Genomic DNA, 15,213 nt, shown 5'->3' on the forward strand with positions numbered 1-15,213 from the left:
TTCATCAGAACTAAAGAAATATATAAATGAGGTGGAATATAAACTGGTAGAGGGGACTGGGATAGGTAGAGCTGGATAGAGGGCCAGTGATAGGTGGAGACAAAGAGATTGCCAAAGATGTCACAGACAAAAGGACAAAGGAGTGTTGACGGTGGTGATATTATCTAAGAAATGTGTTAATGGTGACATTAAGAGTAGAAAGCAGGACAAACAAGTGGCAGATGGCACTAGTGGGGGAGGGGTGGGGGATGGGGGGGATCGAAATGGGCTAAAAGGTGGAGATAAAATGACAGATTTAAAAATAGGTGGGAAAAGAAAAATATATTTAAAAAATATAAATTATGGAAAAAGGGGGGGGCGGATTGGAAAGGGGGTGAGGATGGAGGAGAGAGTTCACGATCCAAAGTTGTTGAACTCAATGTTAAGTCCAGAAGACTGTAAAGTGCCCAGTCGGAAAATTAAGTGCTGTTCCTCTAGTTTGCGTTGAGCTTCACTGGAACAATGCAGCAGGCCAAGGACGGGCATGTGGGCTTGAGAGCAGGGTGGAGTGTTGAAATGGCAAGCGACAGGGAGGTCTGGGTTATGCTTGTGGAGAGACCTTAGGTGTTCCGAAAAGTGGTCACCCAGTCTGCGTTTGGCAATCTACTCTTTGCCACCACCTATCACTGGCCCTCTATCCAGCTCTACCTGTCCCACCCCCTCTACCAGCTTATATTCCACCTCATTTATATATTTTGAGTCATCCAGACTCAAAACGTTAACTGTATCCCTCTCTGCAGATGCTGTCAGACCTGCTGAGTTTTTCCAGCTATTTTTGTTTTTGTTTCAGATTTCCAGCATCCGCAGTATTTTGCTTTTATCTATGGCCATCTCAAATATACTCAGTGGATGAACAGCTCCCTTCCAGCCTCTAGGCTCCTGTGACAGGCCAATGACTTGTAGATAAACATTCAGAAGCCAAACACAAAGGAATTGCAGTAGGGTGATTTCACTTTTTAACAATTTGTTTATGGGATGAGGGTGTCGCTGGCTAGGCCAGCATTTATTACCCATCCCTAATTGCTCTTGTTCAGAGGGCATTTAAGAGTCAACCACACATTGCTGTGGGCCTGAATTCACGTGTAGGCCAGACCAGGTAAGGATGGCATATTTCCTTTCCTAAACGACATTAGTGAACCAGATGGGATTTTACAACAATTGACAATTGTTTCATGGTCACCATCAGACTTTTAATTTTAGATTTTAACTTCAACATTAAGAGAAGGAAAATATATTAAATCCAGAAAATACAAAATCTGAAGGAAAGAGGATTATTTTTGCATTTAAATTGAGCTTCATATTCTTAGACAGAGGAGAATCCAAGAGCTCATATTGTGGCAGGGCACTCAGCGTGTGGATGGAAGGACTGGACTGAATAATAGGTGGGACCATTGCTTTGCTGGGAGGGTTTGTATAGAAGATCACTCAATAATTTATTGCCTTACAGTTCTGGCAGCTGCCTGTACTGCTCAGGCTTTGTCATTGTCACCCTCCTCCTCTTCCTCACCCTGATTTTCCACTTCCTCCTGCAGCTCCTCCTTCTGTGGAAGCTGCAAGGCCTCGTCACTGGAAATCATGTAGTGGTGCTCCTTCCGGCATGGTAACCTTTGCTTGAAGATGCCTATGATTTTCTCAGTGAGAGCTCCTATAAGTTTTGAAAGGGGTGTTTTGATTTTTTAGACTTGTTTTGATATGGCCGTGTCACAGCCTAATACTGGAACCCCAATTTCCCTTTTAAACTGTTTGAGTTTGACAGATATCACAATCAGGCAAAGACCCAGACATCAAATTAATAAATAGTATTGAAGTTTATTTTAAACAACAACCCAATCACCAATCAGTCAAAAACTTATCAATCAACAACAGACTAAACAATCAACTTGGTCAATGAACTAAAGCTTATTAACTAACTAATAGAGGCAGAAAATAGGAAGAGTATACTTATCAATGAAACTCTACCAACTCTATGCTTTCAGTTGGGTGATCAATCCAAGGGAAGCAGAATCACACCTTCAACTCCTCTCACTGACAGAGAACCCGTCACTGTCTCCAAGAAGCACTACACCTTCCTGGGGTTTCGACTGCCAGGGAATCTGTAACCGAACCTGTCCCAGTACTAACCACACTCAATGCTCAACTACACCAGCAGAGTGTAGTTCTTCCACACTTGATGTATATAAAGATGGTTCCTGTAACCCATTTTTTTATACTCAAAAGATGTTGTAAGTCCACCTTAGCCAAGTAGTTGGAAATGGCTAACTGGCTAATCTATAATTTATCAATAATGTGGTAAGGGTTAACTCCATTCTAGGTAATTATGCACATTGTGCTAGAATTAAAACAATGCCTTCCTTTAAGCTATGTCTCCTTTCTTGATGTCTTTACAGGAGTCCCATTCATTAGGACAGAGTTGACAGTCCAGGACAGTGTGTGTTCCTGATAGGGAGGGAGTCCAATGCTTATCCCATTTCTTTCCCAGTTGTTACAGCACTTTAATTCTCTCATAAGAAATGTTAATGGAGAAATGCAGAGGTAACATAAACTGACTTCTAGTTAACTCCTGATTATTAATTATTTACCCTTCAATGATCAGAGTAATTAAGATACTTCCTTCTAATGGAATCGTCTGTTGCTAGTCAGTGACTGCTTTGTAATACTGTTCTGGGATAGTTTCTTGTAAAAGGTTAACAGCATCAACATGATCAGCTTGCATCTTCCTGGAATGAGGGTGAAATATGTCACCAATTATATATTGATCCCTCACCACTTAATTATTCCTCTTCAGTGTAGGCAAAGAGTTTTCCAACTTAAACCAGATATTTCCATGCATAGCCTTAAGTCCTTAATCATCCTATTCACATAAACTAAAGGTACAGACAAAGCAACCAAAACAACATTTGGATTAGAAACAGTGTTTGTAATATTATTCAAGTCCATGGGAGTATTTCAACATCAAGTCTAAAGTTCCACCAATATCTCTCAATCCCAACATCAGGCAGGTTTTTCTGTGATGTTCATTCTTTATTGTTCCATGGTATAAAAATGTTTGTTGGATGAACCAATCCTTCCCATCAATTTAGTCAGGTGTTCAGGCAATGGGGGAACATGATATCCAAATCTAGTAAAGTACTCGTGTGGTTGTTCTTTCATATTGTCCCTCGCTGTGAGGTTAAATTATTGGTGATCGTACATACTGCATCCATCTGAATTGGCAAGCTAGGGCTAATGGATGGGGCAGGTCAAATTCCCAAATTGATGATCCTTATTATGAGCGGTTATGCAATATTCTCCTTTCCCTCTGTAAGTTGAACATACTAGAAACTCTCTTCCTCTAGTGACTGTCATAGTAGAACTAGTTCCTTGCTGATTCCAGGTTAGAACACACACTTGTTTAGTTTGTTCAGTCATAAGGGCAGACCAAGGTGTGACCTCAGTAGTACAAACTTTCAAAGCCTGGGGCCATCCATGTTGTTCCATTTATGAGAGACATATAGTCTGGGTGCTGATGGTACCAAAGTAGGTGACCTTTGTTTTCTATTCCAATATTCTCATTCCTAAATATTTTGTATCAATGTGGGATAACACAATATCATTTTAATCATGTTCATCCTGTTATATTTCAGATAATGCACATGTTGTACAGGCTATATCTGTGTTAGCGGTACAGAGGTTATTAAGTTAATAAGGTGACATTGCTTCAAGATGCACGCCCGTTATCCAGGAGGGTAATTTTCCTTTAATAATTCTCTGCAAGTTCTAACTCCAAGCACCAGTAGCTATGCAGGCATCATCCTCTGCTGCTTCGCTTTAAGCATTCCTACTTTCGCCTAGAGACTTCCCTCCTCTGATAGGTGTGTTTTCCAAGTGCTCATGCCTTGTGTTGCAAGTGTATCGTTCAGCTCTCCCCACACTCAGTTCTGAGGCCAATGTTTTGAATTGTTTTCTGATGTTATGTACAAGTCAGTAACTCTATCTTATTTATCATTTACTTGTTCCTTCCCAAAAACCTCTAATTAACTGAAGTCACATTTCTTCCTGAAAGGCTCTGGTCTTGTGTTAGCACCAGGTTGATAATCTCACATCAGTTAAATTGATCATTACTGGCACCGTCTCATGATGTACATTGTGGTATAATACTGTATGTGTGTGAATGATGACTGGACCATTGCTCAAGCCAGGCCTATGCTTAAGGCACACTAATGATTTGGTAACTGCTTTTGATATAGTAACAGGAGGTAGCGGCTTAAACTCGGGTTTGATGGTTATGAAGTTAAGGTTTCTTCCTTCCCAGTTGGCACATAACTTGAGGGACCCATTCTAAGACACAAAATTGTCCTGATCAAAGATGTTATCCTTTTGGACCAACCAGTGGGGGTGATATCACTGTGTTCCATTAATGAGGGAATGTCAGGATGTTAGACACAGGCTTTGCTGCTGTTTACTATTCTCTGATAGCCACTGGAAGCTTGTCCTCCACCTATACACATATAATTAACAAAATGATGCTCCTCCCACCACCAGGCCAGCATATGTGTATATTGTCTTTATTCTATGTGTATGTTGGTGTGGTGTGTGGATTCCAGGGGTCTCCACATTTTTTTCCAATCATGTTTCTATCTTAAAAAGCAAACCCAATAAATCTCCAGTTCCTTCTTGTCATTTAGATCAAGTACTATGCATTTTGTCCCTGTACTCCTCTCCAAAATTGTTGTTTTCCTTCTAGAATACATTCTATAGAGCAATCACCATTATTCTCTCCAATGTAGTTCAGACTTCTACTCTTCCTGCATTGCCTGGTATCTCTCATGGGGGACTAATGTATGTTGCTTTTACAAATTTTTGCCACCCTGGTGTTGTAAATGAAAACATTCCACCCATGATGAACATGAATGTTCAGATAGAAGACTATAGATATCACAAAGCATAATTTCAGTGGGTCCATCTATAAGAAAACAAAAGCGTAACATCTACTCTATTTTCCGTCTTTACTTTTGTCTTTCACTGTGGTCACATATTAGTCCATTGAGTGGGGTATTCTCTGCATAACTTTTCAATGTTGTTTTTAAAGTTCTGATCCCTTTCTCCACCACTCCAGAAGACTGTGGATGGTGGTTGATGCAAGGTTTGTGTGTGATTCACAACGCTTTCTGCATTTGAATGAAAATGCCCCTTAGTGAAATGTGACCCTTGGTCACTATTTGGCTGCAGTGGTAATCCCCACTTACAGGAGACCTCACGCAATAAAACTCTCTTACACATGTTGATAACTCTAAGTTATTGATATATAAGTATGAATGTCTTAACTTTCAAATGGACTTAAAAGACCCTCCGGCTCTTTTTTTTAATTGTATCCAACTTGTGGATGTTCCTTACTGAGTATTATAACTCCCAGGTCCTTAGTTGTTCCAATGTTGTTTAATTCTATCCTCATTATTTAAAAGTCAGTTTCTCTATGGAGTAATTGTGATTGGTGAGTTAAGGAGGTTGGCTCGTACTTCTGGCCACTTTAACCATCTCATGCTGCTGTTTATCAAGTAGTGGACATGCCTGAGACCCATCCTTCAGTAAGTTCCACTAAGCATTTCCCAAGTTTTGAACCAGCTTGTTTTTGAATTGCTTTCCTGCATATTCTGTTAGTTATTTCACACCTAACATATCTGCACATGTATGCAGTCCCAATATCATGCCACACACTCTTGGCTTTCAGTTGATCTTATCAAAAGATCTTGAAGTATTTTATTATCTCTCCATGTACGGTCCTGATTCTTGGTTGGTGGCCAGACTATCAAATTCAGTCTCTTCAAAGGTTCATAAGCAAGGATACAAACATCTCCAAGAGAAAGCAGTCAATTTACTGGTCTCGCCTACATTTTCCTTTCACTAGAATATGCTTTACACCAGATTGATATATTCCATTGAATTACATTGATAGGTTACTCCAATTCCCAGTTGATGCTTCTTTGACTCTCTCTTCACTTCTAAATGGGGCATCCCATCAATAACCCTTCTATCTCATTCACGAGCCCTGGAGAAAATCTACAGTCTAATAAACTATTCTCGTAATATCTTTAAACCGGAAATCAAATATTTCTATTCAGTTTCAGAAATTAACATATTTTGCTTGTTCATTATTTTAGGTAACATTTTAATTTCTCAGAAGTAACTTGCTGAATTACACCCAACTTTTTACATCTCAAAATTATTCTAAAGTCTAATTACAATGCTTACAGATTTGCTTTATTTTTAAAATTTCCCATTTCCACTGAAGCTACCAATTAAGAAGTGTGTCTGTGTGTGTGTGTGTGTATCTGTGTGCCTGTGTCTGTGTTTGTGTCTGTGTGTGTGTGTGTGTGTGTCTGTGTGACCGTCTTTTTAATTTCTTGTAGATCTCTTGTTCTTCACATTGAACTGGAATTCATTGTTACCTGTCGAAAAAAAAACAAAAGGCCAATTGTGGCTCTGGCCGGGAGCCCAATGAGTTAATACGCACAATTATACCTGTCAAAAGACTTCTTAAAAATTAATAATATTTAATATATAATGTTATGGTTGAAAATACAAAAGCTGCGTGGAGATTTTAAATAAAGGCTGAAAGGCTTAACTCCTCAGCAGAATTGAAAGTGGGTAGAGGAAAACATTCTTCATTTGTATGCATCTGCACCGCTTTACATGATACTTTAAAAGAAGGACTTTCTCAAACAAAGGCGATCTAAGCACCATTTTTAAAAGCTCTACTTTCTTAAACTTCTGCACTTTTCTCTTCCGTTCTAATTCCTACAAATTTGATCTTTGGAAATTAAACACAACAAACAAAAAAGTATCCTTACTAACATTAACTCTAAAAGAAAACATTTGGCACCTTAGATTAAACCTGATTTGTTACCAAAGCCTCTCCTTTTGTTAGCCTGTGTAAAAGTTCTTTCAAATTGTACTTTTTCTTGTATAACCATTCACCAGAATCAATTCCTAATTCAGCCAACTAAACAGTTAACATTTAAAACTGCCAAGTGTGTCTTTTTATCCAGAATTAAAGACTCCCACATACACTTCAATATTACAACCATGTGCACTAGCGAGACTTCTAGTTTATAACTTAGGTTCATTAACCTTAAAACTCCAAATTTAATTTTTAAATTGTGCACATTCCAAATTAAATTAAGTGTTTTTTTATTGGAGAGTTCCAGCTAGATATCCGCGCTTATCTCTACAAATCAATCTCTTAAAAGGGCAACATAAAATTGTTGGTGTAACCCATTTGCTATGTTTTAGCTTAAACAAGTCAACAATCACACTCATACTGTTCCCATTCAGACATACATATACATAGATACCTAGAAAGGACCAGTAACAAGCTTATGCTTTCAACGTTAAAGAAGACAAAGGATTAAAGACCTTACAAATCACTTCCATACACAAATACAAACAGGTTCTTTTGCAGCCTATCCATTCTCTCTCCAAGTCATTTTAAATCCATATCTTCCAATTCTGAGTGACCCCACCTGATGTTTTCACACCTCCTACTCACTTCAAGGGGCTGATTGTCTTTAACTGTTCCCAACTTCCTATCAGGAGTTTGTACGTTGGCTCGAATGCACAATACTCCCAAAGGTTTTTACTGATCTCTACCTTCCACAACCACTCTTCATTTTGTCAGTGAGAAATTCATCAGCATCCTAAAAGCTGATATAACTTTCTCACAGGCACTTGACATCTATTCTCTGCAATTCTTCACTGAGCCAGGATGCAGGATCCATGACTCCCCTGGCTCAACATTACACTTTTGATACCTTGGTAACTCAGCTGTGTTAAGCTGGGATTTTCTGGCCCGCTGTGGTGGGACCCGCTGCAGGAGATTCAGCAGCCCAGCCAAAAGCCCATTGACTTTCCGCAGCACTGGGCGCTCCCAGTGGTGGATGGGGCCAGAAAATACCACCCTTATGGCGGAACTTTCTGTGCCCGTTGGTGTTTGGCAGCTTGAGGAGACAATATGATGAAAATACCAAAAATCAGTTTCATGACGTTGTGAAACCAGTTTGCAATTGTCCACTCTGCCCGTCAATAGCAGGCCATGTTTCCAGCTGTCGGATGTCAGGATATTAATTGTAATAGATGTGCGTATCATTGTAGGCCCATCCCGTTGGGATCAGGATCATCCCCGCATGCTGGATCATCCAAGCAATCACACCAATGTGTTTCACAACAGCATATATAAAGGGGAGTGTTTTTCCTATGGCTGGCAGGCTGGGCGGGAGTGGGCGGGGGTGGGGGCGGAGCCCATCGCTGCCCGCCATTTTATGTGGGCGGGCCAATTACGGCCCGCCCAGTATGATGCACGGCCGGCCGCGCCCAGCGCTATCTGTGCAGGCGATGGGAAGGAGGGAATGTCAGGGCCTGCGCTCTTTCACACCGAAGAGCGCAGAATTCTCCCTGAGGCACGGAGCTGCCTCAGGGAGATTGAATGGATTATAAAAGTTTTTAATAAATAATGTAAAAATGTATTTAAACATGTCCCCTCATGTGACAGTATTACATGAGCTGGGACATATTTGGGAATTTTGGAAAATTAATTAATTTATTTTATAAAACCTTCAGGAAACCTCATCCCGCCCATGGATGAGGTTTCCTGAAAAACACAAAGGCCGCCTGGGCTCTTTGCATGCCCGACAACCTTAAGGTTGGACAGGCCGCGCTCTTAACAACTTTAATTAGTTCTTAAATGGCCTTAATAGGCCACTGACAGTATGGTGGGTGCACAGCTGCCTCTGGTGCGGACCTGCTGAACCAAATGTCAAAATGACTGGCGCTGATGTTGGGACACGTGCCCGATGTCATCGTGCATCATTTTACGTGCTGGCATGTCGGGCCCACCCCTGCATGCCGATATTCTGCCCACTTGGCAGACTGAACTGCGAGGGGAGCTTGGAGGTGAGTGCACAGTAATGTTGTGCAGCGCTTGCGAGGGTTGGACTTCAAGATGATGTGCTGTGCATTCAGGCGAGGGCACAGGCAAGTCACTTTGTCCTGGCTGTCTGACAGTGCAATGCCAGAGCAAGGGCTGCCCCGCAGCTGGGGCAAGTTGGAGGGGGCAAGGGCTAAGCTGTGGTTGGTGGTGCTACACAAGCACATGCCGGGGGTAGTGGGGTGGCAGGGAAGAGGCCACGCATTAGTGAAACCTGTATAAAATGACCATTCCTCTGCAGCTGTGATAGCTCAGGTGCAGCCACTTTGACATGCTTGAAGTCAGGCCTCCAGCTTCTCTGCCCACTCAAGCAAGACACAGGCATCAAAGTGCCACCAACTGCTCCAGAGATTTTCACTCTTGGGCATAGACTGGTGTATGTGGCAGGGCCTTTCAGAGCCTCATGCAAGTACTCTCCCACACACGCAGAGTCTTCCTCCATCACACTCATCTCAATGTGCTGCCTGCTGGGGTTCGCTTTCAGTTCTCCATCTGAGCTGAGCTGTATCTCCGCCCACCCACTGATCACATCCCAGTGCAGCACCTGTTCCCACCCAACACGAGGCTCTGCTCACTTTCCATTTTGACAGCCATAGTCATCATTAAGCTTATAATCAGCTCCCTCATCCCCAGTTACCCATGTGCTTTCCCCCATCACTGTTGACCCCGAGGCATCATCTCCCCACCATCACCTACCAGCCGGAACCCTTCTCTTTCCAGGATGTGCAGGTGAACGGCATGTTTCATATCTTCCAGAGAATCCCACCCCCATCCACATTGACCTCACTGACCTCCTGCTTCCCACCCCCAGGATCCGTGTCTGCCCCCGAGTCTCCAACCACCCTCGTTGTCCCTTCTACTGTCACACCCTCACCCTCCCACCCTATTGGCTCACTCTGCCCCCTCTCACACTCATTATTCCCTCTTACCATGCCCACCCTGAGTTTGTTCCCCAGGAGGCAGTCATTGACTCCACAGAAACCTCCCTTGCACGTTCACCCTGGATACCACCCCCCTTATTCCCTCCTCCACCCTTACCCCCTCTCCACCCTTACTCCCTCCTCCACCCTTACCCCCTCTCCACCCTTACTCCCTCCTCCACCCTTACTGCTTCCTACCCCCATCTCCTTCACCACTCCAAACTACTTCCCTTACATCTTCCTCCCAATTTGCTGCATTCTCCCCCATAATGGAGTGTAACACCCTTCTCTTCCCTAACTCCCTCCTCCCCCTCCCAATCTCACCCACTGACACCTTTGCACCCTCCCTACCCAAATCACCCCCTGACTCCTTCGTCTCCCCTCCCAACCTCACCCCCCCACGACACCTTCGTCTCCCCTCCCAACCTCACCCCCCACGACACCTTCGTCTCCCCTCCCAACCTCACCCCCCACGACACCTTCGTCTCCCTTCCCAACCTCACCCCCCAATATGCCTTCATCTCCAGCCAAATCTAGACCTTGTCCCCCCAGTTACAGCTGGACCTCCTCCACCCATCCCCCTCGCTGATCATTAGTAGTAGCCCATGGACAAGACCCTGATGTTCTGAAACAGACTGGAGACCTTCCACCTTCTGAGAGCTGTTTTACGGCAGAGCCATGTCCATGAGGACCCATCCAGCATGTGATACACGTGTTCCTCCAGAGCCCCACTGCTGTTGTTCTCCAGCATCTTCTGCAGATCGCACTTGTCCAGATGTGTTCTGACCCGTTGTGTTTTGCCGCTGGTGTAACAGTAAACTGGGCGTTGGGGGGACAATTCTGGTCAGGCCTTACTTTGCGAGTAATTAGAGGTCAGGCAGCGTGAAATGTGCACTACAGCGCTCGGCACTGCCGGGGTGGTAGCAGGAGGAGCGCAAGCGCTGAAGTTCACCCATGTGCCGGGATCGTGCAGTAAAACCTCCCTGAGGCACAGAGCTGCCTCAGGGAGCTGAATATTTTTAGCCATAAAAATAAAGATATTTTAAAAATCTTGAAAACACAGGAGTGTAAAAAGTTATTATTGCTTTTAATCACTGGTCAAAACCTCATCCCACCTGTGAACGAGGTTTCGCCAAAAATGCAAAGGCCACTTGATCTTTTTGCCTGCCCACCAACTGAACAGTTGGACGGGCAGCGAAAAATTCTACTCAACTAAATGATTAAGGGCTTTAGTAGGCCGCTTAATAGTCAGCAGGCCTGCTGCCAACTCCTGTGTGCGCCCGCTGACTGAAGTATCGTGCAAGTGTGCTATGACGTTGGGATACTCACCCAATGTCATCACATGTCATTTTACACCCGTTCGTGTCAGACACACGCCCGCCTGACAAGAGGAAAATTATGCCCTAAGAGTTTGCATCAAGTGTAAAGAGATGAATTGCAATTTTTTTCTATTCATTCATGAGAAGTGGGCGTCGCTGGTTAGGCCAGCATTTATTGCCCACCCCTAATTGCCCTCGAGAAGCTGGTGGTGAGCTGCTTTCTTGAAACGCTGCAGTCCATGTGGTGTAGGTACACCCACAGTGCTGTTAAGGAGGGAGTTCCAGGATTTTGACCCGGCGACAGTGAAGGAGTGGCAATATAGATCCAAGTCAGGATGGTGAGTGACTTTGAGGGAAACTTGCAATAATAGAAAATACTGGTCCATGTGACATGACAACCCTTGACCTAGAAGCAGTGCCAAAAGGAATTTAAGAAAGAAGCTGTGTGGCTAGCAGGCATAAAGGAGAGCTGCAGTCACACAGGAGAGCTGCAAGCAGCAGAGCTGGAGGGTGAGGGCACAGATGGAGACAAAGAGGAAGCAGACAGAGACAGAAAGAGGAACACAGAATTCTTGTGAAAGGAAGAAGAACATCTCTCTCAGGAAGAGGTTAATTTTTCTGCTTGGCAGAACAGGAGGCAGGAGTTCTTGGATGTACTGTGACAGTTGGCTAAAAAGCTTTAAAACTTGGATAGATGTGCAATTATCTCTGAGACACTAATGAGCTGGCTTTTTTCCCCAGATGTGGCTTCCCAAACTGTGAACTGGGAGGCTATTGGTTGAAAAGGAACTCTGGAAAACTACACCAACAGGACAGTCATCACCTGAGGGAGAGAGGGTTCATAGAATTGTCTTTTCCTTATGATAATCGTACCTACGAAACTCAAAGGTGAGAGCCTTGTCGGATAAGATCCCTGACCTGCCCTGTGTGAATAAAGAAAGCATATTATGGAGCAGCATAGCTATGTAGTGCAAAATTTGTGCAGGGAATGATTTAAATGCTTGTGACACTTAGAATTAATAGGCTAAAGGGACATTGGAGCATTGGCTGAAAGGGAAAGGTTCATGGCAGTTGAAGATGATGTAAAGCCAAATGAATTAAAAATTCAGAAAAAAACATGAACAAGATGAAGCAAAGCAGAAAGCAACAGTACTGGAAGCTAATGCTGAAATAGAGGGAAAACATGCTTTGAAAGAAAGTGGAAAAGTTGAATCTGCTGACATTAGAGAGCAGCAAGAAGGAAATGTGCTCTTCAACATAAATTAAAACTTCAAAGTGCAGAGGTCATCACTCTAGCTGGAAAGGAATTAAACAATCAAAGCTTGAATACAGTGGGAGGACAAAATGCAAAACGAAATCAAGGACAACATTTCCCCCCATCGGGGGTATGTGCGGGCACGGGTAGGCGGGTTCCTGATCAGTGCCTCCAGTTAGGGGCGCGCCACCATTTTACATGGGCAGGCCAATTAAGGCCCGCCCAGTGTGATGTCCAACAGGAAGCGCCTTGCGGCCCCACCCCCCTCTAGCGAAAAGAAGATCCTGCCCCAAGAATATTCATGAACTAAATAAAAAGGAATATCCATCTTTCTTAGCTGAACATTGACATAACCTGAACAAAGTTCTTAAAGCAGATAAAAAAGGCTTTTACACGACAGAAGGAAGCTATTGTACAAAAGGTGGTGTTGTGCTGCTATTCACTCAGGGAGTCCCAGTTGCTGTGGCAGCATGAACGTTTAAATGCATGTTGTACTGTGGAGCTATGAATAGTGTGAGGGACTAGGACCTCACACTGCATATTTTTATAAAATACACATTGATATGCTCATTGCCGCTTCTAATACTTTAAAACTGAACAAAGACCTTTAAAATGGCTGAAAAGACATCTCTTTGTGACCCCCATTATCTTTGAGGAGCCTCTAACAACCTCCTGTGGACTGTACAGCTCAACTTCAAAGAGAGCTATACAAAGGCCATCTGTATTTAATAACCCAGGCTGGCCAGAAAGAGATGGATCGTCTGCTAAGACAAAGGCTCCACAATCTTCTTTTCTATTCCTAATGGCCGAGACATTTAACAGTCTTTGGAATCCAGACGACGGATCTGCATCCTTTGACAAAGCTGTTGAAAAGGTGGGAGTCATGTGTGAAGTCAGCACTATGGGAGAAGTGAATTATCCAGCATCATTTTTCAGCCCAATGTCCTCTGTGAAGGAACACCTCATTTGACTTTGATTCTGGATGCTGGAACTAACTTGAACCAATATTTATTTTCTTTGTGGCCTCTATACTGTAAACCCTTCTTTTCTCTGACCCTCTCTTTACTCTTTGAGTGCGGAGGCGATGTTTCGATCCTCCTTTTGTGGTTTGAATGTGTGCAATAAACTAACCCTTTGAGTTCATCATTTCTCAAGTCTGCTGTGGGTTATTAATTGAAAATTGGCTTGCACTAACACCGAGTGGTTTGGAAAATATGCCGCTGCTTATAAAGAGGGAAACAAATCTGAACACCTTCTTTCTGTTTACAGATGGGTGGTGGGAGGAGAAATTATTGCTGTTTAAATTAACCCCCCTCCTGTCCATAGCAGAATTTGGTGCCTCATCCAGGATCACCCATTTTAATTTGACCAGGCTCCAAGTAAGACACTAGCCAAATTTAATATAATAGAGCCAAATTGGAAAACAAATGGAAAAACCCAGTTGTTGGAACAAATTTTAAAATACAATTAACTTACCACAGCAAATTCCTTTTTCCTAACACTAAGAAAATAGCAACTTTTGTTGCCCAGATGTGGGTCAAGCAAGGAGATCTGAAAGGTGAAACATTAGCATCCCTTAGCAGACAGCTAACAGCACTGTGGGTGTACCTACACCACGGGGACTGCAGCAGTTCAAGAAGGCAGCTCACCACCACCTTCTCAAGGGCAACTAGGTATGGGCAATAAATGCTGGCCCAGCTAGCGAAGCCCACAACCCATGAATGAGTAAAAAAAAACAAAGCTGTAGCTAAGAAGGTACAGTTCAAATTACCCAGTAAAGTGAAGAGAAGTGAACTGATCCAATTGTTGGCAGAACATTTGGATCTCACATACCTGATAGAACAGGTAAATGAAAGGCTCAAAGATTACTCCAAATCCCCTTCCCTATCCAAATTCGAGCTGGAAAATCTTAGAATGCAGCTAAAATTTAAGGAGAGGGAAAAAGAGAGGGAGCAAGGGAACAGGAAAGGAAAAGAGAATTCCAGCTCCAAAAATTGGAAATTGAGTTAGCAGATCAAAGGGAGAGACACCAGATAGCTGGAAGCTGTGAGGGGAAATCTCCCTCTCCCTGATGGCCTTCCCTATCTCCCTGGCCTAGAACTGCTTTCTGAGATCCTCAAGTACGCCACATTCATTCCCAAATTCGAAGAATGATGTGGAGTCATTTTTTGCCACTTTTGAGAAAGCAACAGGACAGCTAAAATGGCCCTCAGATATCTGGATATTTTTAATTTAGAGGACAGCTGTTCAGGAGAGCCCAAGAGGTCTACTCCATGCTGACTCCTGATGGGTCCATGAATTATGAGTGGACCAATGCTGCCATCCTAAGTGCCTACGAGTTGGTCCCAGAGGCATATCGCCAAAATTTCCAGAATGCTCTTAAGAAGCCCACATAGACCTACATCGAGCTTGAATGGCTGAAGCAAATCACATTCAACCAAGGGGTAAGGTCCATAAGAATCCCCACGCATTAGTTGGCATTATTAGAATTCAAAAATTGCTTACCCTCCAACCTATAAATATAACTAGAGGAGCAGAGAATTCTCACATCCAGGGGTTCAGATGTCACAGCAGAAAGCTATGACCTCACCCATGGGCCTGGAAACTCAGGCGGACCCTTTCCATTCTCACGAGCATTGAAAAGATAAGCAGGGTGATCTAGATGGGAAAGGCCCTCCCACCAATTAAAAGAAACACAAAAGAGGGCATGAGAATCCCTCC

The sequence above is a fragment of the Carcharodon carcharias genome, chromosome 10 (genome assembly GCF_017639515.1).
Source record: "Carcharodon carcharias isolate sCarCar2 chromosome 10, sCarCar2.pri, whole genome shotgun sequence".
NCBI classification, from domain to species: domain Eukaryota; kingdom Metazoa; phylum Chordata; class Chondrichthyes; order Lamniformes; family Lamnidae; genus Carcharodon; species Carcharodon carcharias.